The sequence below is a fragment of the Herpailurus yagouaroundi genome, unplaced genomic scaffold (assembly GCF_014898765.1).
Source record: "Herpailurus yagouaroundi ecotype Mexico unplaced genomic scaffold, PumYag 181, whole genome shotgun sequence".
NCBI lineage: Eukaryota > Metazoa > Chordata > Mammalia > Carnivora > Felidae > Herpailurus > Herpailurus yagouaroundi.
The window spans coordinates 29788620-29811988 of NW_024412412.1; the positions used below are offsets into that span (position 1 = coordinate 29788620).

General features: G+C 39.9%; 1 protein-coding gene and 1 long non-coding RNA gene across 7 annotated transcripts in view; one reads left to right on the top strand and one right to left on the bottom strand.

Annotated features, from left to right (window-relative positions):
- NRG1 (neuregulin 1) overlaps positions 1-23369 on the top strand; it is a 1118472-nt gene that overhangs the window by 687140 nt on the left and 407963 nt on the right. The gene's annotated exons all lie outside the window — the stretch shown is intronic.
- The window catches only part of LOC121039809 (uncharacterized), a 17934-nt gene continuing 11200 nt past the window's right edge, over positions 16636-23369 (bottom strand). Inside the window, exon 3 of the long non-coding RNA XR_005795004.1 lies at positions 16636-16790. This is a non-coding gene — a long non-coding RNA (uncharacterized LOC121039809). The remainder of the gene's footprint in view (positions 16791-23369) is intronic.

Consider the following 23369-nt stretch of genomic DNA (forward strand, 5'->3'; position numbering starts at 1 on the left):
TTAAGAAGCCCAGAGTGAGATCAGAAACAAAGCCCACCTTAGAATAATGTTGTCATAATTTCAGTTGTTGCTGATTCTCAAGGTGTTTGCGTGGCCAGCCTTTACCACTTTCTTCTCCATCTGCCTCTCGCAGCAACGGTGTAAGGGGAAAGCTAATCAAAAGGTAAAGCGGCCAAGTGTTGGGCAATGACAGGATGAACACCCTGAAACATCACTCTTCAGGAGGTTTTGTCAAAGGTCCCTAGCGAATCTTCCAACCTAAACTGTTCCTGTTGTTATTCAGCCAGGCTCTGGCACGTTCAGGCACCCTGAATGCAAAGTCCGCCCATATTTACTGTCGAGTTGTCTTCAGACCTCTGTGACGGATGGCAGGGAAAGCACACTGCCTCATCTCTGATGGTCCTTACTGCCGAAAGCAGGCTTATGCCCCGTAAGCAGGGGGGGTTTCCAAACGGTGCAGGAGGCAAGTCACTGGTTAGGGATTTGCTTCCTCTATTCCTTGAAACCATCTTGCTTGATAGAGAATTTTAAGTGTTGAGTGGAGAGGTGTCTTGCTTGGGCTTGCTTTTGAGTACCGGGAATTCACCTTTTCTGCCTTGGAAGCTCGCGTTGGGATGTAGGTGTGTAGCAGAGGGAATGGGTGGAGGCTTCCCACTAATGGGGAAGGCATCTTCGAAACAAGCTGAGATGTGGAGCTGGGATTCTGGGAAGCAAATATTTCTTCCCAGCACCAAGATTCGATGGGAGGGTACTTTGATATCTGTGGTTGCAGCGTAAATATGATTCACTCTGGGGACTCTACCTTGCAATTGAATGAGCCAGAAAAGGCAAATAAAAAATCTGAAAAATTATCTGTAAATACTTCTCCGTCCCAAGGACACTTATTTCTTCCTAGTCCTGATTTATTAAAATTTTCAGAATAGTGTCTTGTTTTTGGTAGTGCTAATGTAGCAGCTAAGAATGCAGCCCCTTGGTTCAGTGAGAAAGCTGCTTCTTATGAGTTGTAAGCCCTTGAGAAAGCTACATAAATCTCTCTGTGCCTCACAAATGCCAACTGGTAAAGTGGGGGATGATAATATTATGTATTTCATAAGGTTGTCTCAATGTTTAAACCAGATTATAATACTTAATATTAATTGACGGCTTTGAAGCCAAACGTTGTTCTAAATGCTTTTTAAATATTCTTTTTATTGTCATCATCATTACATCAATCCCCATTATTATTTGGTATGTTGTGGTATAAGGAGCCATGGACAACTTTGATTCCACAAAGAAGGAAATTCAAGACTTAAAAAGGAGGCTTAAGGACTTGAATCATCTTCTAGGGAGCCAAGCAAGACTAAGCCTTTATTGCAAAGTTCTGCCAGGCTTTTTACACTTGTAAAAGGTCAGGTAAATAAAGCCATAATCAGCAGCAGCTGTTAAAGGAAAGAGAGTGATGGTATAGATATCAGGAGATGTAGATTATAGTCCTCAACCAGCTATCACCTAGATGTATAACTTAGAATAAGTTATTTAATTTCACTGGGCCTCAATTTAAGGAAAATATTTTATTTGTGTATTTATTTATTTGCTTTTTAGTTTTAGAGAAAGAACGAGTGTGAGTAGGGGAAAGGGGTGGAGGGAGAAAGGGAGAGAATCTTAAGCAGGCTCTATGCTCAGTGTGGAGCCCGATTTGGGGCTCGACCCTACCACCCTGGGATCATGACCTAAGTATAAATCAAGAGTCAGATGCTCAACCAACTGAGACACCCAGGCACCCCAAAGAAAATATTTTTTAAAATAATCAATAAAGGAGCTGAATTAGGTGACATCAAAGGTTTCTTTCACCTCTATGATCTTAAACATTACACAATACCTACTCTATTCAGAGCATCTATTTCCACAAGATATCACTGATAGCCCAAGCCTGTGCCATATTCCTGTTCCAGCTGAGATTCTGGTCACTCATACGTAATTCATCCATAGGTCTCTATTAAGTCCAGGAATGATTTTGTCCAACTGGTGTTTTCTCTGCTCTTAAGGTATCAGAGATTTAGATAAAACAGTGAGGGACTACTTGCCCTGATGTATACTTTTTACTATAGCCAAGTCAGACCCGTGAGTCCTAAAATTGGATTTTAAAAAGTATGTAAGAAACAGAGTTAAAATGAAGATTCTACTCTTAAAGCTCTGCAGAGATAAGTGGTAAAGTCGTATCACCGCGTTATAGGGAACTCTGCACATAAATCAGAAATTGTTTAAAATTTAAAAAAAAATCATGTTCAAGCAATATTATTGATTTCAAGACAACTCTGGCAACGAGACAAATATTTGAAATCTCAACAGCCCTAAAATGTGCTAAGATTTTGCTTTCAATAGATGGAGAGCCTCATAAAGAGGTCTTGGGTATTCTGCTAGTCAATGGAATAAAATAATGAGTCAGATAGAAGTCCTCCAGCTATGCGCTGGACCGAAACGTCCCTGACTGCCTGTCCTATTCCGGAGGACTCGGCTCCTGAGAGCAGTACGGTGCTGGCACAGAGATGAAAGACAAAGGGTTCCTCCCGGTTCCTGCTCCTTTGAACCTGAGTCAGACCAGAGAGGAAAGAAAGTGATGCAACCTAGGAGCTGTGAGGCGGTGATCCAAGTTTTCTTCCAGATGCTAACAGCATTGACTTGTACGGCATCATTATGCCCAGATGCTATATAGTAACAGGGCAGAAGTTTCTGACTTCTAGAACTGAATGTATTTTCTGTTTGTTTGTTTATTTGTTTTTGTTTTGTTTTGTTTTGTTTTAAAGACAGCAAAGAAAAAAGAAAGCAGTCACATTGCTTTAACATCTCCGTTCTTGGCATGTTTCTGCCGGGGCGAGTGATAGTCTCTCTGTGTTCTTTTCTGCTTTGACTGTGTCATAAATACTGGTTTCAATATAGGGTAACGTATATTCAGGGAAAGCCTGACACTTAGTATCCCACTCAGAAGGGATGAGTAGGTTACCGAGGGTCTGGAAACCATCCCTATATGTTATAGTTGGATCTTCCAAGGAAGTTGAACTTGGATAGAGGAGTAGAGAAATGCTTTCAAATATGTGAAGAGCTTCCCCAAAATCTGTCTTTCTAGAAGGCAAAACAAGTGAAATAAATCTGAAAGACAGATTTCAGGTCACTGTAGTGAAGCCCTTTCTGACAGTTAAAAGCATCGTAGAGATGGGGCAAACAGCCTTATGAGGCGATGAGCTCCTTGTTACGGATGGGAAGCAGACAGAAGCCAGGCAAGTGTCAGTAATGCAGTAGGCAGGGCTTCCAGTCTGCCTGGGAATTTGGAAGGAAAAAAAAAGACCTCAATCTCTTGTGATTAGAAACCTGAATTGAGGGTAAAATATGTGGGATTTTTTTTTGAGAGAGAGAGAGTGTGTGAGCAGGGGAGGGGCAGAGAGAGAGACGGAGACACAGAACAACGCAGGCTCCAGGCTCCGAGCTGTTGTCACAGAGCCTCATGCAGGGCTCAAATTCATGGACCCTGAGACAGTGACCTGAGCCAAAGTTGGATGCTTAGCTGACTGAGCCACCCAGGCACCCCTGAAATATGTGGGGTATTTGGAATCAGTTGCCTCTCTTCAAATCTCTAATGTAAAAGGATAAAGCTATTGTTGTAGACCTTCTTGAGCACAAAATGACTTGTCAGCAGAAAGGAGTATTGCATAAAAATAGAATGTTCCAGATTGAGAACATGGTTGTCCCCTTAAGTAGAGTGGAGATAATAGTATTGGCCACCCATTTACCTTAACCGAGGTTTGTGTAAGTCTGTGACTTTGTGTTTTTTGAAGGGCTTTGAATGGCTGCTGTGGTGAATGTGTCCCTGCAAATGCTTTTGCAAGGCAATTATTTGGATCAGAATGTCACTCAGAGTCAGCAGGCTGCCTTCATGAGTCACTTGAGGAGGATATTGTAGTTCGAATTTGTTAAGTCTTGTCAAATATTTAAAAATAATAATAATATGTAGTATAATAAAGAAAATACTCTGTTTTATGTCCTAATTTAAAGTCACTTGGTTTTCTGGAAAAAGAAAACTGTGCCTACACTTAGGTCCAAATTACTTTACTTTTTATAGATACAAATGTCTATGTGGCATCCAGCCACAGGTTATTTACAATGATGTCAGGTTGTTTCATTTTATTTTTTTTATTTTTTTAATGTTTTTATTTATTTTTGAGAGACAGAGACAGACAGAGCATGAGCAGGGGAGGGGCAGAGAGAGAGGGAGACACAGATCCTGAAGCAGGCTCCAGGGTCCAGACCCGAGCTGTCAGCACAAAAGCCCGACACGGGGCTCAAACCCATGAACCATGAGATCATGACCTGAGCTGAAGTTGCACACTTAACCGACTGAGCCACCCAGGCACCCCTCAGGTTGTTCCATCTTAAATACATTTTGTAAAAAGCCCCCCATCCCTGGAGAGTATGGACAGCAAAAGCAGAACCATCACAAAAGCTGAATGTGCAAAACCGCCAGGACTTTTTAGCGTAATGTGATGTCCTAGAGGAGTGTCAGCAGGGTTCCTGGAGTGACTCCTTCGTTGGGTTCTGGAGGAAAGGTGAGGCAAGCCTAGATCTACACAGTGCACTGAATACAGTAAAGGTCCAAGCAATGGGAAAAGTCTAGTCAATCATCATGGAATGATGAATTCCTCTTGGTTGTTTGGCTTTGGGTTCACTGCCTGTTGCTGAACTTGGAGGAAGATTGAATGTGTTTACTGTGACATAGAAGAAGCAGCTTATGACTTGGTGAAATGCTTGGCATCTGCAGATTGTCACTGATTATTCTCACACTGATCTGCCTCCATATCAAAATGATTTTGTAATAAAACTGAGACCTCGAGGGATGAGATTCAAAAATATGAATCATATCCTAGATAATAGTTCTGTCACAGGTCTGGGTATATGTTAGTATCCATGCAGAAGCATGGATACTAATATAAAAGTATTTTAAAATACAAAAGTATTTTTAAAAAATGGAAAGTGTGCCTGGGTGGCTCAGTAAGTTGGGTATCTAACTCTTGGTTTCAGCTCAGGTCATGATCTCACAGTTCTTGGGTTCAAGCCCCACATCGGGCTCTGTGCTGACAGTGCAGAGCCTGCTTGGGATTCTCTCTCTCTCACCCTCTCTCTGCCCCTCCCCAGTTTGTGCTCTCAAACAAACAAACAAAACAAAACAAAACAAAAAAACAAAAACAAAACACTAAAAATAATGGAAAACACATGACTTGAATGAGTCATTGACCCATTGGTGCAGTAAACAAACAACTCTAGATGATGGCACTCATTTCTGGTTTGCCGCTGCTGTTGTGGAGTCCCTCCTGGGAATTATTATCTTAGGAGCATAACCCTGCTTAGATGAGCCTCCCCATCTTTCACATTTCCAATTAAAAGGAAACAGAAAACAAAAACAAAAAACAAAAAACAAAAAAACAAAATTTCAGGTAAGTAGTATGAAAGACACTAAAATATTTCAGGTCAATTTAGAACTACACTTTATGGAAATAAAATGGGTGACATAGGACAAAGCTACAGCGTTTAGGGATTATTTTCTAGGTCTTTGCTGTCAGGGTCAATATTCCAGGTGGATAGAGCCCTTAACTGGACCAGGAGTCAATATTCTATTCCCAAATCCATTACTTAACAGCTGCTCTACCTTGGACAAATCACTGAGCCTTTCAGATACTTGAGTTTTTGTGAATAAACAATGATAGGGTCTAGACAGTTGCCTTATATCAGGTTGTTTTGGAGACAGACTCTGAGGGAAAGAGATCTGAGGTGAGTGAGTTTATTGGGGTGCTCCGAGGAATACCTGGGAGGGAGTGGAGGTGGCAGAGGGCAGATGAATTCATTTGCAAGAGAGTTCTCAGCTTCCCTACCAGCTCCAGAGTTGGGATGGTCTTTGGAGTTGTGGAGAGCTACACCGTGAGGAGCTTATAGTGTTAGTCTTTAGATATCCCTATGTCATTTTGTCAAGTCTTTGAGGCTGTCCCCCAGGAAAAGGTGTGGCAAGAAGACTCTTTTCAACAGAGGGCAGGTCCTGGGGAAGGAGTCAGCTATGAGTTGTCATCAGGGAACATTTCAAGCAGTTCAGGAAATGAGAGCCTCTGAAGGCCAGATCGGAGCCGCGTACCCTGGCACCCACTATGATAACCAGCATTATTTTCAGCGTTACATTCTGTGATGTTAACGTATTGTACAGTCACTAAAATCAGGGTGTTTTTATATCCAACTACCCCTGAAATACATTCGCTCTGGGTATACTATTTCTCCCTTCACCTGGAGATCCAGATAGATTTTCTACACTTTCATGTCCATTGAGGAAAAAGGCTTTTATTCTTCTAGTTTTATAGTTTCAGTTATCCTCCTTTTCAGGCAGATGAGCACTTCATGATAGTTTCTTTTGCATTTTTTGTGGCATATTAAAAAAAAATAAAACATAAACTGGGTCATTACAGGAGTCTCTGTGGGAGAGTTTCCCCCTTTAGTTTCTGTTGCTACTGTTTCCCACTTTTCATCTCTCCATTGGGAGACGTTTCTTCTTCCTACTTTCTATCCATTGTTCATCATCTTTCCAACCAACCTGTAGCCAATAAGTTGTTATTAAATATTTGTTATTAAATTGCAAGTCCCTTTACAATTTAATATTCATAATCACATTTCTCTCCAAAAAGAAGGATTTTATCTTTATTCAAAATCAAATGCCCCAGGGATCTTTTCATGAAAATGAGAATAAGTTTTGAGGTAATGGAAGGAAGTGTGAGTAGTGAGTTAGGGAGTGGATTGGGAAGGTGGGTAGGGAAGGTGGTATATGATTAAGAGATAATCATCATGGACAAGTCCATGTTGTATGCTTATGGAAGCATGATGACCTAGCCTTGAATATTGGACTTAGGAAGTTACACAGGTATTTGGGCTTCTCAGAGAGTGTTCATGCCCTCGATCAGTATCTTAGATCAGCTTATTCAGTGAATGACGATAGTGCCAAATGGAATGAAAATATAAGACAGGAGGATGATGGAAGTAAAAAAAAAATCCAGTAAAGGGTAAAGGAGGGAGGCATAATAACTCACAAAGGAGCAACCAACACATTTAGATTCCATTCTTTAGATTTGAACAACTTGCTGTCTTTCATCCTATTGGTAAAACAAACAAACAACCCAAATAGACACAAGAGCCCCTTGTTCATGTTAGGCATTGATTTGCCTTCTTTTCTTCCCAAGATACCTCCTTTCCCATTTTCTCTCTCTGAGTACAATGTTGAATGTCTTCCTCATTGGTCCAGATTTATCCTAATTAGAGAACTTCCCCAAGTGCCTGCTTGACAATGCCAGATGCAATCAGTCACTTCTCTGTGACTGATAGTCGTCCACAATCTCCCTTGGAAACTTTATCATGGCACTCGGGTTACTCTATTACAGTTATTATTTCATATAACAAAAACACCTGTTTAGTTTCTATTATGTGCCAGGCACTAATCTAAGTGATAATTTGTCTCGTCCTCATTACAACTCTATGAAGGTTGTATTGTTATTTTGACTAATTTACAGATAAGGATAATTTACAGCTCAGGAGGTCTGGCTCCACAGTATTTGCAATTAGCCACTGTGCCACACAGCCTTTCTGTCTTCTGCTAATTTTTCTGTTAGGCTCATTAGACTCTGAACATCTCTGTTCAGAACATCTCTGAACATCCCTTACATCTCATGGGAAAAACAACTTTTTTTATTATATAAATAATACTTGCCCATTGTAAACATTAAATAAATCCCTAAAACATACTGAAGTAAAGGAAGGTTACCTGGAGTCCCATTAGGCTGAACCTGAAATAATCATCATTAGAATTTTGGTTTTTATCCTTTCATGCATTTGTTTAATGAACCACCCGCCCACACCCATAGACATATAATTAAGTGAGATCATGTCATCTTTTTTTTCTTTTTCTTTTTTTTTTTAATCATGGATGTTATCTGCCCTTCTCCTCCAAGAGTTGCCAGTCCCAGTAAGACTTGTTAAAAATCAATATAAGAAAAATACCCATGTATTTTCTTCTCTCATGGCCTCGTGTTTCACCTATGTTAATGGAAAATTTTTTTCAACAATGGGATCATATTAAACATAATTTTTTGTAAGTTACTGTTCTCGCTTCGCAACCTCTCCAAGTCACTTGGCAAAGCCCCAGCTCATTCTTCTCACCACCCACATGACATTCATCTCTCTGTGTGGATGTACCAACATTATTCAGCTATTCCCAGTGACATGAACTTGGTTTTCAGCCCTGGACCATTGCAAATAATGCAGGGCCTGCTGCTTTAGCCATTGTGTGTCTGACATTGTGCCGGGCACAGTGTGATCTCCTGAATAAATATTTCTTGGATTTAAAAATATGGATAGCATAGTAGTCAGACTTCAGAAATTATATAAATACAATTTATATATATTAGTATACATATACTAATATATATACAGTATTATATAAATATAATTTTAGTAAGGGGATTATGATTTAAATGAATGAGGAGAGCTTACTATTTAAAAGACTTGTGTGATAAATGCTTTCATAGCTATGTAATTGTCCTTAGTTTTTTAACTGGTGAAAACATCACTTTTTTCATGTGGAATGTTTGCTTTAAGTGACCTCCCTTAGAGCATCACTAAAACACCAGTATTTTGACAGTTCATTGCTCAAATACTGGGTGCTTTGTGATCTGGTCTCTGTATTTCCACCCTGCTTTTCTACTACTTTTGTGGCCAAAATGTATGTTGTGCCCATCCTAAGGTGTTTCCAGGCGCACAAGCCCATTGGTTTTTTGATACAGCTATGTCAACCCTCCGCTTGGAATCACATTTCTATCACCACAGGGCCACTGGTGATTTCTGCTCATCCTTTCCTGTGCTGAAATGCCACTTGCTCTCCAGAACTTTCTTAAATCTCCTCTCCTGATCATGTTCCTGCTCAGCTAACGTTTATTCATTTGAGCCCATGGAATCTGTCCAATACTTCAGAACAGTACTTAAATCTTCTATTTTAACTCATCTGTATGACCTCAAAGACTTATCTTTTTAGGGTTTGGAGTTTGTCTTTTTTCGCCTTTTCCTCCAGCTCTCTTCATAGACAAGGTACTCAAAAAATGTGTTGAATGAATGAGAATAGAAAAAATAAAAATGTCCTGGATTGGAATTACCAAAACTGCCCAGTAATCTCTAATATTAAAAAAAACTCAGTGGCATCTTAGAAAAAAATAACCTGGAGGCTGAGACTTTCCAGAGGGCACTTCCACGGAAAAGGAGGAGCAAGTACTCTGATCAGAAGTTGAGTAAATATCCTCTGAGGCCCCTGATTATCCGGACTTTGACAAAAGAAAGGCTCTCCATGGCCTGCCACTATTACTATAAGGAAGTCCTAGCTCATGTGATTCATAGTTAAATATTTGCATACCCTCTGGCTAAGAAAAACAAAAGCCACAACATTCCAGAGCCTTTAGGCATATAAGATCTAGGGACTTTCCCAGTTATTTCTCCTTAGCAACTGGTAACTGAAGAGGCCCCATTTCATAAAAGCAAAGCCATGTAAATTGGTAAGAAAGTACAATAGCTATCTGCTCAGAATTTAGAGAGTATATCAAGGCCAACAAAGTAATTGTTAAAATTGACTATTATCCCCCCCCCCCCCCCCCCCGGGGGGGGGGGCGGGGTTGTTGTTGTCCTCTAGAATCAGAAGGCTGACGAAGTGTGGTAAACATTGTTAATAAAGAAGGGCAAAATACAAATAACTTATTTCCCCAAATCTCCACTATGGGCTGAGCTCACGGTCCTCCAACACCAACAGTCAGGGTACTTATTTGAGTTCAGAGTCTTCCCCATTGTCTTTTGTGGGTGCCTTAAATGTATTTCTCTTCCAACAGTTCTGTGTGATCATTTCCACTTCACGGATAATATTTCCATTTCACAGATAAGGAAATGGAGGTTAAGAAAAGTAACAATCAATAAGTGATATTATCAGGATTTGAATCCAGCTGGTAGGAAAATGGCAGTCTGCAGAGAATCGTTTCAGAAATGTTGTGTAGACACCCCAGCCTTAAGACATATAAATATATTTTCTTCTTACCTGAAAATTTGAAATTAGAGCTTTATTCTTTATAGTTTAAGGCAATGGAGTCTCCCTACATTGTTATTGCAAATCCTCCCCAAATCTTGCAATCCATCTCTATTTCAACATGGATGAGCTTATCGCATCCTTTCTAGGAAACAGCTGTGATTAAGGAGTATAAACAGTTATTCTGTTATTCTTCCCTATCTTCAGTCTTGCAGTGTCCTTCGAGCTCTGGGGGGAGTCCTTCACCAACCCATTGTTAATCTGGAGCCAGCCTTTCAGCCTTAGACCAAAAGGATATAACATTCCTATTTGGTAAAATATCTGTAATGTTTGAGGGCCCAAGGAGGCTCTTCTAAAAGTGCCCACACTGAAACACTCCAGTACTAGGAAATAAATTATATGACAGAAGGAATAAAGACCTCCATGCCTTGCACCTAGTAGGTATTCCATAAACGTATTCCACAAATAAGCTCATGTTAGATGGACTGGCAAATGGAGCCCCAGTTTATGGTTCCAGCTTTGGTACTAACTTGTTTTGGATCTTGATCACAGCACATCTTCTCAGAACCACATCTGAAAGGAATGTAGCTCAAGAGGAGTGATCTCTTCATGATGAGAGGGCTTTGGGCCTCATAAAGAAGCACACACAGCCAGAGCATGTCTCTGAGCGTCTGATAAAATGTCAAGCTGAGAAGACAAGGGCAATGTTGATATCTACCCTTCACCTCCTATACCTGCCACACACACACACACACACACACACACACACACACACTCACACACACATACACCCACTCACACATACTTACACACACACATTCACACTCTCTGTCTCTTTCTCTCTCTCACCTACAAGTGTATCCAAAGGGTGCCATTACTAAGAATAAAGCAAGTGGCACCATGGTTTGCCCATAGAAGGTGATCAATAGCCCACATTTAGGAGAGATCTTTTAATCCAGAGTACTCTCTTCATTTAATCCAAACTAACAAAACTTGTTTTCTTTTTTCTTTTCTTTTTTTTTTTTTTAATTTTAGAGTGAGAGAGAACAAGAACGAGCACCTGGGGAGAGGAGCAGAGGGAAGGGAAGAGAGAATCTTAAGTTGGCTTCATGCCCAGTCCCGAGCCCAACACAGGGCTCTATCCTACGACCTTGGGATCATGACCTGAGCCAAAATCAAGAGTGGGGCTTGATCCCATCACCTCGGGATCATGACCTGAGCCAAAATCAAGAGTGGGATGCTCAACCAAATGAGCCATCCATGCACACCCCCCCCCTTTATCTTTGCTCTTCTATGATCCCTTCCTTCCTCTTTCATCACACATTTATTGAAGACATACTTCATACTGGCCACTTACATATGCACCAGAAATAGGGTGGTGGTCAAGAGAAGCAAGATCTTTGGGCTTATATTCTAGCGAGTGGGGCAGATAATAAATAATAAATAGGATAATTTAAAGCAGTGATTAGTGAGAGCAAACAAAGCTGCAATGAGAGCAGAGAGAGACTAACCAGATCCAGGTGAGGGATCTCTAAAGGAGGCTGTTACAGAAGTCCTCTCAGGTCAGTCTGAGGATGAAAGCAAAAGAGAGGTCTAGGCAGAGGAGGAAAAAAAGTGAAAACTCCCTGAGGCAGGAATGAGCCCGGGGTGTTCTAAAAAATTAAATAAATAAAAAAAAGTCTTTGTGACCCAAGGAACAGAGGGAAGAGATTGAAGAGATGATCAAGGTGCCATGGTCACATTCTGTAGGAGTTTGTAGGCCATGGTTGAAGTGTTGTTCTAATTACAATGGGAAGTCATTGGAGGCATTTAAGCAAGGGACTTACATGATCCACATGGATGTTTCAAAGAGCATCAGGCTGGGGTGCCTGGGTGGCTCAGTCAATTAAGCATCCAACATCAACTCAGGTCATGATCTCACAGCTCCTGAGCTTGAGCCCCACATCGGGTTCTCTGATGTCATTGCAGAGCTCACTTCAGATCCTCTGTCCCCCTCTGTCTCTTCCTCTTCACCATTGGTGCACGCTCTCTCTCTCTCTTTCTCTCTCTCTTTCAAAATAAATAAATAAACATAAAAATACAATAATAATAATGAGCACCAAGGCTGCCATGTGACCAAGGGTGGTGGCAGGGAGAACTATTGTGAGTCTGCAGCAATGTCCAGGTAGAGAGAGATGATGACAGCAAAACGAAGGTGCTTAAATCATGAACTGACAGGTCTTGATTTGTGATCTGTTCTGGAGGTAGAAGCCACAGGACTCAGGGAGATTTCAGACTAAAGGTTCACATGGCTTTGAATAAGGACTACATGGACATGTTATTGATTAGCCCTGCCCTTCCCAGAATCAAATTCTGATTGAGAGAAGGACCCTGAGTCCTTGAAGAAACAAAGGGGGTTACTGCAAAAAAAAAAAAAAAAAAGAAAGAAAAAAGAGAGAAAGAAAGAGAGAGAGGGAAAGAAAGAAAGAAAGAAAGAAAGAAAGAAAGAAAGAAAGAAAGAAAGTTGATACAATAAAGAAAAGGAAGCCTATTTGCATAGCAGTACGAGGGGCCAAGCCTACATATCTGTGCAATCTAAGAAGTCTATTTCTTGTGACAGTGTCAGAGCTGAAAAGATCTATAGGTATCATGCAGGCCAATTATCATCTCAGAAATGAGAAGACATAGCAGAGGAGAGTGACATGCCTCACCTAGGGTCACGGATCTAGTCGCTGGTACAACCAAACTTAGAGCACATGTCTCCTGGCTCTCAGTACTATGTTTTGTTATTACTTTTTAATATATAACCTGATTTGTTCCTAATAGGCTTGTAATACACAGTGCCTGAAATTTAAAGATTACTCACTGTTTGCCATAAGGCGGCAAATGCGTCAGTTGAAATTTTAGGACAAGTGTAACACGTCATTAGAATTACTCTCACTTATGGGGCGTCTGGGTGGCTCAGTCGGTTAAGCATCGAACTCTTGGTTTCGGCTCAGGTCATGATCTCACAGTTTTGTGAGTTCAAGCCCCACATCGGGCTCTGTGCTGGAGGCATGGAACCTGCTTGGGATTCTCTCTCTCTGCCCCTACTCCACTCACATTGTTTCTGTCTCCCTCAAAAATAAATAAACTTTATTAAATAAATAAAATTACTGTCACTTGTTCTATCCCTTTAACATGAGCTATCACATGGCAGAGTCTCTCTTCAAGAGAAGAGGGGAGGACAGGGGAGTGAAGTAGACAAGGGCATTGAGGAATGTGGGGAAGGAACACTTCTGGAAAAAGTTAATATCTTTACCTTAGACTCAGCTACATGTAGTTGTTAATCATATTGTCTTTTTCGTTTTTGTTGACAATGTGGACAAAAATGGTAGCCTGGTACCTTTCTCCTTGATGTAACTCTGTCTACATTCCTTATTTTGGTTGAGATGGATAGCCCTACAGTCCTGACTTGATGTATGTCATAGTCATACCATATTCTATAGCCACACAGTTTGCTTGGTCTGTGCTAAGCGCTCATGCTCATCATGAAAGAGCCTTTGAAACATTTATACACACACTAAGACAATGGTTGAAAATCAAGCAGACAGGTGGATCTCACTGAATTCTCTTCTCCAATAACATGGACTCTCCTCTCTGGTACTGATTTTATGAGACCTTAGGAAATTTTCATTCTCAGCAAGCCCCAAACTTTTCAGTAAAGCAGAAAAAAAGACTGATATTTTAAGAGACATGTTTATGCCCTTAAATTCAAAGGTACTTTATAAATATACAGTTGCTGTCACTCTTCAATGAAATCTTTATCACCTGATGAAATCACACTCTGATAAGTACCAACCTGCTTAGGTTGCCCACTCCGCACTGCGGAGAATGTTCCTTTCTAAGCTTATTAGCATCTCAATAATTTAGCATCTCCTACTAGTTCTCCATCTGACATCAAGTCTCTGGTGAGTCCTTGGGAGCTCAAATCTGCCAGAGGAGCTTCAAGGCGAGTTCAGAGCTCCGATCCACCAAGGAAAGGAGAAACAAGATAAGGACTAAATCCCTGATAAAGTAGATGAAAAAGTCGAATCCATCACTTTGAAACACTGGCAAGGAGAGGTGGCAGCCAGATAGCTTCCATTTTATGGACTTGTGGTGTTTCAAAGAGAATAGAATCCTTCTTTTCCTCTTGCAATTATTTCCATGTGCTCTGTTCTCCTGCCCTAGCTGGATTTGTCAAGTTTGAAAGCAAAAGGAAAGTTGAATGTGCATCCTGGTGGCATACTGTTAATAAAAAGGACAGAAACCATTCAAAAGTATTTTAACAGCAACCATGAAACCTAATTCGTCATTTCCTTCCCTGCATCCCTCAGCCCCAAGTGCTGACTTTACCTCTCTGACTTCTCCAAGTAGAATTAGGAACTAATGAGAATAAGCATCTTCATCAAGACAAGTCTGGTGTATACTTAAGAAGGTAAGGAAGTAGGCTGGACCACCTGTAAAAGAAGTTCTTGTGTGGTACTAGCTCTGATCCTATAAGGACCTTGCCAGGCATACATCCAGAAAGTCACATAACTCTTAGCATTTTGTGCTTTATGTCTGTTAAACGGGGATGCTAACAGTGACAGTAAATGACATCCAGGAGGACTTTTCATGTGGCAGATACTGTGCTAAGAGCTTTATGTGCAATTTTTTTTAACCTTCACAACCAATTTATGAAATGGGCATTTCCAGGTTTAGTCATTTGCCTGTGGTTCCAGCCAGTAGTGGAGGAAGGATTCCAATCCAGCAGTCTGACTGTGGAGTCATCCCACTGTCCTCCTCATCCGGTCACAGGAGGTTGAGTGAAACTGTGCATAAGCTTGGAAATAAAAAATACACTAGATAAGAAAGGTTTTATTTATCATTTCTATTTTTCAAAATATTTTGTAATCTCAATATGGGTCATGTTATCAAAAAAATGTGCTTGGTGAGGTCTGAGGGAGTGGATTTTTAAAATATTTTTATTTTTATTTTTTTAATTTACATCCAACTTAGTTAGCATATAGTGCAATAATGATTTCAGGAATAGAATCCAGGGATCCATCCCCTACATATAATACCCAATGCTCATACCAACAGGTGTTTTCCTTAATGCTCCTTGCCCATTTAGCCCATACCCCCACCCAAAACCCCTCTAGCAACCTGAGGGAGTGGCTTTTTGAAGTCAGGCAGAAATGATTTCAAAAGAACTTTACTTTCTCCTTTCCCTCTGCTGCTGGGGGTTGAGATGGGGGTAGTTCTAGGACTTCTGCCATAGAACTAGATATATTAGTGGCAAGAAATGGGAAAATATAGCCCTGCTGCACAGTGCTAATAGATTGTCGTTTAATAGTCCATGCCATGTTATTTCATAGTGTGCAACATTTAAACAATACACACACATGCACTCCTACACGTGAATGCACGTGCATGTGCACACACACACACACCCCTTCTGTCCTACGTTGGGCTGTGGTCTGCTTATGGAGGCTGAATGACAGGGCCAATTCTGACCTAATTCAACCATTCTGATGTTGAAAAGTATTAGAACCTTCAGTATCTGTCTAATCCTGAAGAAAAAAAAAGCCTCTTTCTGTGCTTATCTCTTCATGACTGTCGTAATTATTAGAGTGCCATTTTTGCCTATATCCCTTTGATAACCTCCTTGATTTTGGTGTGGCTAGAGTGCTGGAAAATTGGTTCTAAGATATACTTCCTTCTAGTGAAGGAAGTCCCAAGGGAGCAGGAATGGACTTAGTTACAGGAACTTAGGTACCATTAAAATTGGCCGGATGTGCCAATTGGGTATCATCTGAATTGGGTATCATCTCCTTATCATAAAGAGTGAGAGACTCAGAGAAGCCTTCAGAGAAGTTTCAGAATATGGCAAGGTCATTTAGAGAATGTCACAGCTGGGATTCTACCTCAGTCTCTTACACAATACACCCTGTAATTATTCTGCTGTACTTGGGGTCAGCAAATTTCAGCCGATGTGCCAAATCGGACATGCTGCCTGGTTTTGTAAATAAAGTATTATTGGAACAGAGCCATGCTCATTCTTTTATATTCCATCTATGGCTGCTTTTGTGTTATAACAGCCTAACTGAATTGTTGTAGTTGAGGCCTTCTAGCCTGCAAAGCCTAAAATATTAAGTGGCCCTTTACCGAAGAAGTTTGCCAGATCCTGGACAATCCCAAAACATGATAGATTCAGCTCATATCACGTATGTCAGGGTATCTACATTTTTACATGTCTTTCTGAAATCCAGTGGGTATAGATCTATTGACTTCCTGTCTTAATCCCAGTTTCCTCTATATATGTAAGTTTTCTTCCACAAGGCATGAAGAAACCTGAATTCTAGACAAATCTCTAATAATGAGTCATATTTTAAGAGGCTCTATTCCACTCTGTATTTCTAGAACATGTTTCTTTTATAGAAATCAAAGTATTTTCTAAAACCCATTCATTTGTCAGGCATCTGGAAAACTAGCCTCCTTTGGCAAAGCGGAGAGAGTAGTTATTCACTCAGGAAAAGTGAGACACCAGTCAGTTTATGGATGAAACCCACATTATGTCATCCACCGGCTCTACATTGAGTGTAAGGTCATAGGAATGAAGTCTTTGGCCGTCAGGGTCTTCAAAATCTTAGATTTCTGAGGCAAGTTTGAGATTCTGCATATCCTTTGAGGCCTGAGGATAAAACCAAGAGTGGCAATGCAATTAGAGCTGCTTTAACTGCTGCCTGATTGCCCTAACCACACAGACCTAGGCAGGGTGAGTGGGCTGATCTCATTTGTTTATTGTCTGTGTCCATTCTCAGGTGGTAATAGACATGCTATCATCTCAGTTTTTAAGGGAAACCAGATGGCAGTGTTAGAAAATAGATAAAGGAGAGGTGCAGACATTTTTTAAGGGAATGTTATGACTTCTATGGTACAAATGTAGAAGTATTTCTGAATTACTGAATAAAGTATTACAAAATATTTTTTTAAATGCCATAGTAACACATAGAATTCCAACTGAAGTAATTTCTACTATGTAAAAGTAAGGGCCTACTTGAGTGAATGCATAAAACACTAATTTGTATATCAACTTTAAAATATCTAATATTGATGGGGCACCTGGGTGGCTCAGTCGGTTAAGCGGCCGACTTCGGCTCAGGTCATGATCTCGTGGTCTGTGAGTTTGAGCCCCACGCCGGGCTCTGTGCTGACCGCTCAGAGCCTGGAGCCTGTTTCAGATTGTGTGTCTCCCTCTCTCTCTGACCCTCCCCCGTTCATGCTCTGTCTCTCTCTGTCTCACAAATAAATAAATGGTAAAAAAAATCTAATATTAAAATGGAATGTATTCCAGGGCACCTAGGTGGCTCAGTCGGTTAAGCATCTGACTTCCACTCAGGTCATGATCTCATGGTTCGTGAGTTTGAGTCCCACATCTGGCTCAGCACTGTCAGCACAGAGCCTACTCTGGATCCTATGTCTCCCTCTCTCTTTGCTCCTCCCCCACTCACCTATGGACACATGCTCTCTCTCAAAAGTAAGTATTTACAAAAATATTAAAAATAAAGGAATGTATCCCATATGGATGCCAGCTTTGCAATTTTTTTAATTTTTAAAAAAATTTTAATGTTTTCATTTTATTTTTGAGAGAGAGAGAGAGAGACAGAGCACGAGCAGGGGAGGGGCAGAGAGAGAGGGAGACCCAGAATCTGAAGCAGGCTCCAGGCCCTAAGCTGTCAGCACAGAGCCCAGTGCAGGACTTGAACTCACAAGCCATGAGATCATAACCTGAGGGGGGAAGTCCAACGTTTGACTGAGCACCCAGGTGCCCCTGCTTTGCGATTTTTAATACCATTTATTTTCTCATAATTCTTCCCTTTGTTTTTTGGGTTTGTTTTTATTTTTATTTTTTTTACTAATGATATCAAAATTTATTTCAGTCAAGTCCATCTCCAAGTTGCTTGAGTTCATATTTATATATGGGTGTGTTTCTGTGGATTAGGCATCCAGCATTTTGCATTTGCTGGGGAAGAGTCAAACATCTCTAAGTTGACAGGATGTGAGAAACTATCTGTAAACCATATGTCTCATAAAGAGTTAATATCCAAAACATAAAAGGAACTCCTATAACTTAATAGCAAAATCAGCAAGCAACAAAACAAATAAAATGGCAAATCAAAACAAAAAATAGCCAGACTTAAAAACAGGTAAAGGATTTTAAGAGATGTTTCTCTAAAGAAGACATGTAAAAGGCCAACAGGTACATGCAAAGACGCTCAATACCAGTGAGCCTCAGAGAAATGCAAATCAAAACCTCAGTGAAATATCATCTCACACCTGTTAGGATGGCTGTTACCCAGAAAACAAAAAAAATTCTGACAAGAATGGAGAGAAAATGGAACTATTGTACACTGTTGGTGGGACGGTAAAATGGTGGATAGAAATGTAAATTAGTCATCCATTGTGGACAACAGTAAGGAAATTCCTTAAAAAAAAAAAAATCAAAAAGAGAACTGCTATATGATGTACCAATCTCATTTCTGAGTGTTTACCCAAAGAATTACAGTCAAGTTCTTAAAGAGATAGGTGTGCTCCCATGTCTATTGCAGCATTATTCACGATAGCCAAGATGTGGAAGCAAGCCTAATCTACACCAGCAAATGAGCGGATGAAGGAAATGTGGTATCATACATATAATGGACTATTATGCAGCCTTGGAAGAAGGGGAAATTCTGCCGTACCTGGCAACATGCGTGACCCTTGTAGACATTGTGCTAAGTGAAATAAGCCAGTCACAGAGAGACAAATACTGCATGATGCCACTTATATGAGATATCTAAAATAGTCAAATTTATAGAAGCACAGAGTAGAACGATGATTCCCAGCGGCTGGGGGCAGCGGAAAATGGGGTGTAGCTTTTCAACAAGTACAAAGTTTCAGTTATGCAAGAGGAATAAGTTGTAGAGATCTACTGTGCAACACTGTGCCTAGACTTAACAACACTGTACTACTGTATATTTAAAAACCTGTTAAGGGGGTAGATCTCATGTTAGAGATTCTTAACACACACACACACACAAAAATCTCTAGGTAAAAACTGCTCTGAAGCAGCCAAAATATCCCTAAGAAAGCTCATGTTCTATTATATGCAATTTTATTTCTTTTTTCAAGGTTTATTTATTTATGTTAGAGAGAGAGAGAGAGAGAGGGAGAAAGCATGCACATGAGCAGGTGAGGGAAGAAAGAGAGGGAGAGAGAGAATCCCAAGCAGGAATCACGCTGCCATTGCAGAGCCCAACACAGGCTCCATTTCATGAGCTGTGCAATCATGCCCTAAGCTGAAATCAAGAGTTGCACGCTTAACCAACTGAGCCACCCAGGAACCCCCTATTATATTCAATTTTAATAAACATGTCTCATTTCCCAGAAGACAGCAGATTGAATATCAGACATTAAAAATGAAAGCAATACTATTCATCACAAGAGCTACAATTTGTTGACTTTTTATGCTGTGCTGGACACTGGTGTAAGTCTTCTGCAAGCATTTCACCTCTACAACGACCCAATGTCTGGTACTGTTGTTACTCCTTTTAAAGAAGAAACCAGTATGCAGAAAGTTCAAGTTTGTCCATCTGGTAGGAAGCAGAGCTGGAGTCCACAAGTAGTCTAGATTCTTAATGTCAGTGGTCTGTTGCTTCCCTGGAAATACCACTTCCCCCTCAGCTTCCTTTTGATAATATTGTTAATTGCTGATGTTCCTAATGATGACCTTAGAAGTTTGGCTTTTGTTTCCTATACCACATTTAAGAATATAGGTGAATATTGGAGCCTGTCAGAAAGATTCACTTAAATATGGTTGGATAAAAGTAGATTTATTAAAAACAAAACAAAAAAAACAACAGCCTCCTGTTTTCTAGAAAATTTACTGACATGCATCATTTTGTTCTATAGCAATGCAAAATAAATGAGGTGTTACCATTCAGTTACACAGCACAGACTTGGATGATTAATGAATACTAATTGATGGTGATGAGATCTTTAAGAATAAATATAAAAAAATAATAAGCTGTCTTCTGGAAGTGTTTCTGGAATTCTCCCCATTTTGAGGTTGTGGATAGGCATGATGGTTTTACAATGCCAAAATAATCTGATTTGCAGAGAAAAAATTCAGTCAACCATTTAGACTGCATTATGCTGAATAGTCAGTCACAAAGGACTTTGAAACTATTTTGACAGCTTGCTTTGGGTTTTGTTTTGTTTTGTTTTTCTTTTTTCTTTTTTTGACAGCTTGCTTTGGCTGTCTGTAAATACATCTCCCAACTAAAAACTTCAGAAAATATCTCAAAGGAAAGAAAGGTATATAATTAGCATTTGGTTTAATTTATTGTCAGCTTTTATTTTACATATTTAATCCAACTTGTTAAACCTTCTTTGTGCTCATTGATGCTTACTAGAGAATAATATCGTATTTTAATTTTCCAATTATATGTAAAGGTCAGGGTCAGGATTAGTCAATATTTTTACATCTTCAAATTTAGAAACCTAGTATAAAGCCTTACATATACTAGCAAATGTTTGCCTTTCATAATAGAAATTTAAAGAGTGCTCTAGTTTTGTTTATGCATTTGTTAATGGCTTTCCCTGCTATGAACTTGAGAAACATTTAATGTCCGTTTAGTCATGACATACACACAGCCTTAATGACCTAACATGCGGGTTTGCAGAGTAATAACCTTGCCAACTAATGTCAGCCTGCAGTAAAAGGGGAGGTGGTAATGGTGAATCTGTTTTTATTACTTGATGCTTAATCATAATGAGTCAGACGCTTTTATAAGAAATCTTTAGCCATCCCCTGAAAAACTTGCTTGCCAGAGATGTACAGATTTCTGCTCTATTAGAAAATTTGTTTAGACCTTCATTGTGTATACATAAGAAATTGTTGGGAAGTTTAACAGTCATCTTATGCTATGTCAGACATGCACACTGTTGTTCTGTGTTCACTTTTCCAATGTCCTCAGATTCTATAAAATGTGATTTAAGCAAATAGTTCCTGGTCAGAAGGACCCATTAGAGGGCATCTGCAATATATGAAATTGTGGCTCAAATATGCTCAGTCTTCCCATGTAGATGACTACCTGACGGTGGAGACCTGTATGGAAAGGTGACCGTACTGTCTAGGAATCCCTCTAATGCAAGGCAGCTTTGTATCTGAAGCCTGAGAAAACGTCCAGATTACTAATGGCACTTAAAAGTATATATGTCAGGGCCCCTCCTGAAAACATAGGAGGGTGGGGCTTATGCAATGGAATTTCATCCACTTTAACTGTACCGCTTCTGGGTTCTTGGAAGTGGCAAGTGTTTGGGGTGCCTCCTTCTTACCAGGGCAACACAGTTGTATCCACTTTAAAATTATATTAGCAAAAAGCCACATCTTAGGTCTGTAGAAAACCCCACAGGTTTCATCTGGAAATTCAACACATAAAAGCCACCTAGTTTGTTGGTAGATGTTAATTTAGTAGACATTTAAGTATATTAGACAACTCATGAGTTATATATTCTGCTTAGGAAAGGGTAAGATCTACTGATTTCAAAGAAGAAACTCACTGAGACCCTGTTTCTGCTAAAGGTCTGCCAGGGGATACCCTTCTAGCTTAGTTTCCTATGTAAGGAGCTAGCTCACAAAAATGTCAGTATTTTAGTAGCTATGTATTTAAGTGGCCAGGCCTAAGATTTGGCCTCTCCATTTTTTCCTCTGCTGGCAACATACACATTAACTCTGGGATATCCATGTTGATGACAGTCCAGAGTTATCTGCATTCTGACTACACTGAACAGGAAAATTAATGGTAAAGGTGGAAAATATCCATTTAGTTACAGGAGTATTTGTTTTTTTACTCTGGGATGGTGCAAACACTTTATACTTTGAAGGAATGGTTAGAGTATATTCGTTTCATTGGCTAGAAGCACCTGTTGAAGAAAGGCATGATTCTTATATCCTGGACACTAGCCATGCAAATCGATCCAAATAGGACTCCATCTTTTTGAATGTGATATTGAGTGCTTTATACATGAGTGGTGGCCCCATAGTGGTTCTGTTTCAGTAGTTTCAAGGTCCCAAGTGTTTGAGGAAAATCCAGACTGCCATAGCTACTGCTCAAAACATGTAAGACAGTTTGAGTGCCTCTGTTGGTCCTACATGGGTAGGTGGGGTCAGCGTCCTAAAAGGGATCCCTCCCTAAGCCAGCCCAGGGGCCCAAATACTTCATATTTTCACTGCAGCACAAAACATGGGTGTTTTTACATTTACATTAGAATTAAATTGAAAGTAACATATTCACATGACAAACTCAAACAGTATTGGAAGTATATATATGACATGAAAAACTAAAATCTCCCTCATTGTTTTACACTTTATTCCTCCCTTTTCATCCTACTGTCCTGAACAAAGCACTGTTATCATCTGTTATGTGTGAGTCCAACAATGTTTTGGGTAGACACAAGCACGTATATTTATGTAGATTTATAGCTATACCTAGATAGCCAGTTCACTGGAGCCCTTGAAATAAAACATTTTTTCAAAAGGCATCTCTTCAAGCAAACATTAGGGGGGCAACTCTGGGGGGGAAATCATATTTAGCTCAAAGCCTTTCTCCTTCCAATAAACAAATGATCTCTCTATAGCTTAGTGTTAATGTAGGTGTGCCTATCTCTCTTTCTGAAAGTCCCTGTTTTGATGATAAGCTCATTAATGACAGGAACCCTGCAGGGCCTTGAATATGATCCCCAGGTGCCCCGATTTTTCAATACATATTAATACAAGTTCATTGCCAACTCACATGCACCTCATATAACAAATGAATTCACACAGCCCAGATTCCTGAGCTCTTTTCATTGACACCTCATGTGGTAATGAAATCATGGTAAATTCATGCCACTGAAACACTCATTAGTTTGATATACTTGTTGCTTTTTCATGTACTTTTACACGAGATCTACAACCGAGAGATTAAAAAACAGAGATCTATAGCCAAGATTTGTAATAAATAAGAAATTGTTTAATGTTCTGCATTAAATAAATTGAGGAAGGTTAGACAAAACAGGATTGGCAAGATATTGTGCTTTGAGAGTGATAAGGGTAATTGGGTGGAATTAATGAGTCTGAAGTGGTCTTGACTACAAAGTTGTTTTTAAAGTGTCACTTTCTCAGAGAACATAGAAACTTGCAATGCAACAAGCATGAATATGGGAAGACCTTTTCTTTCTTTTTTTT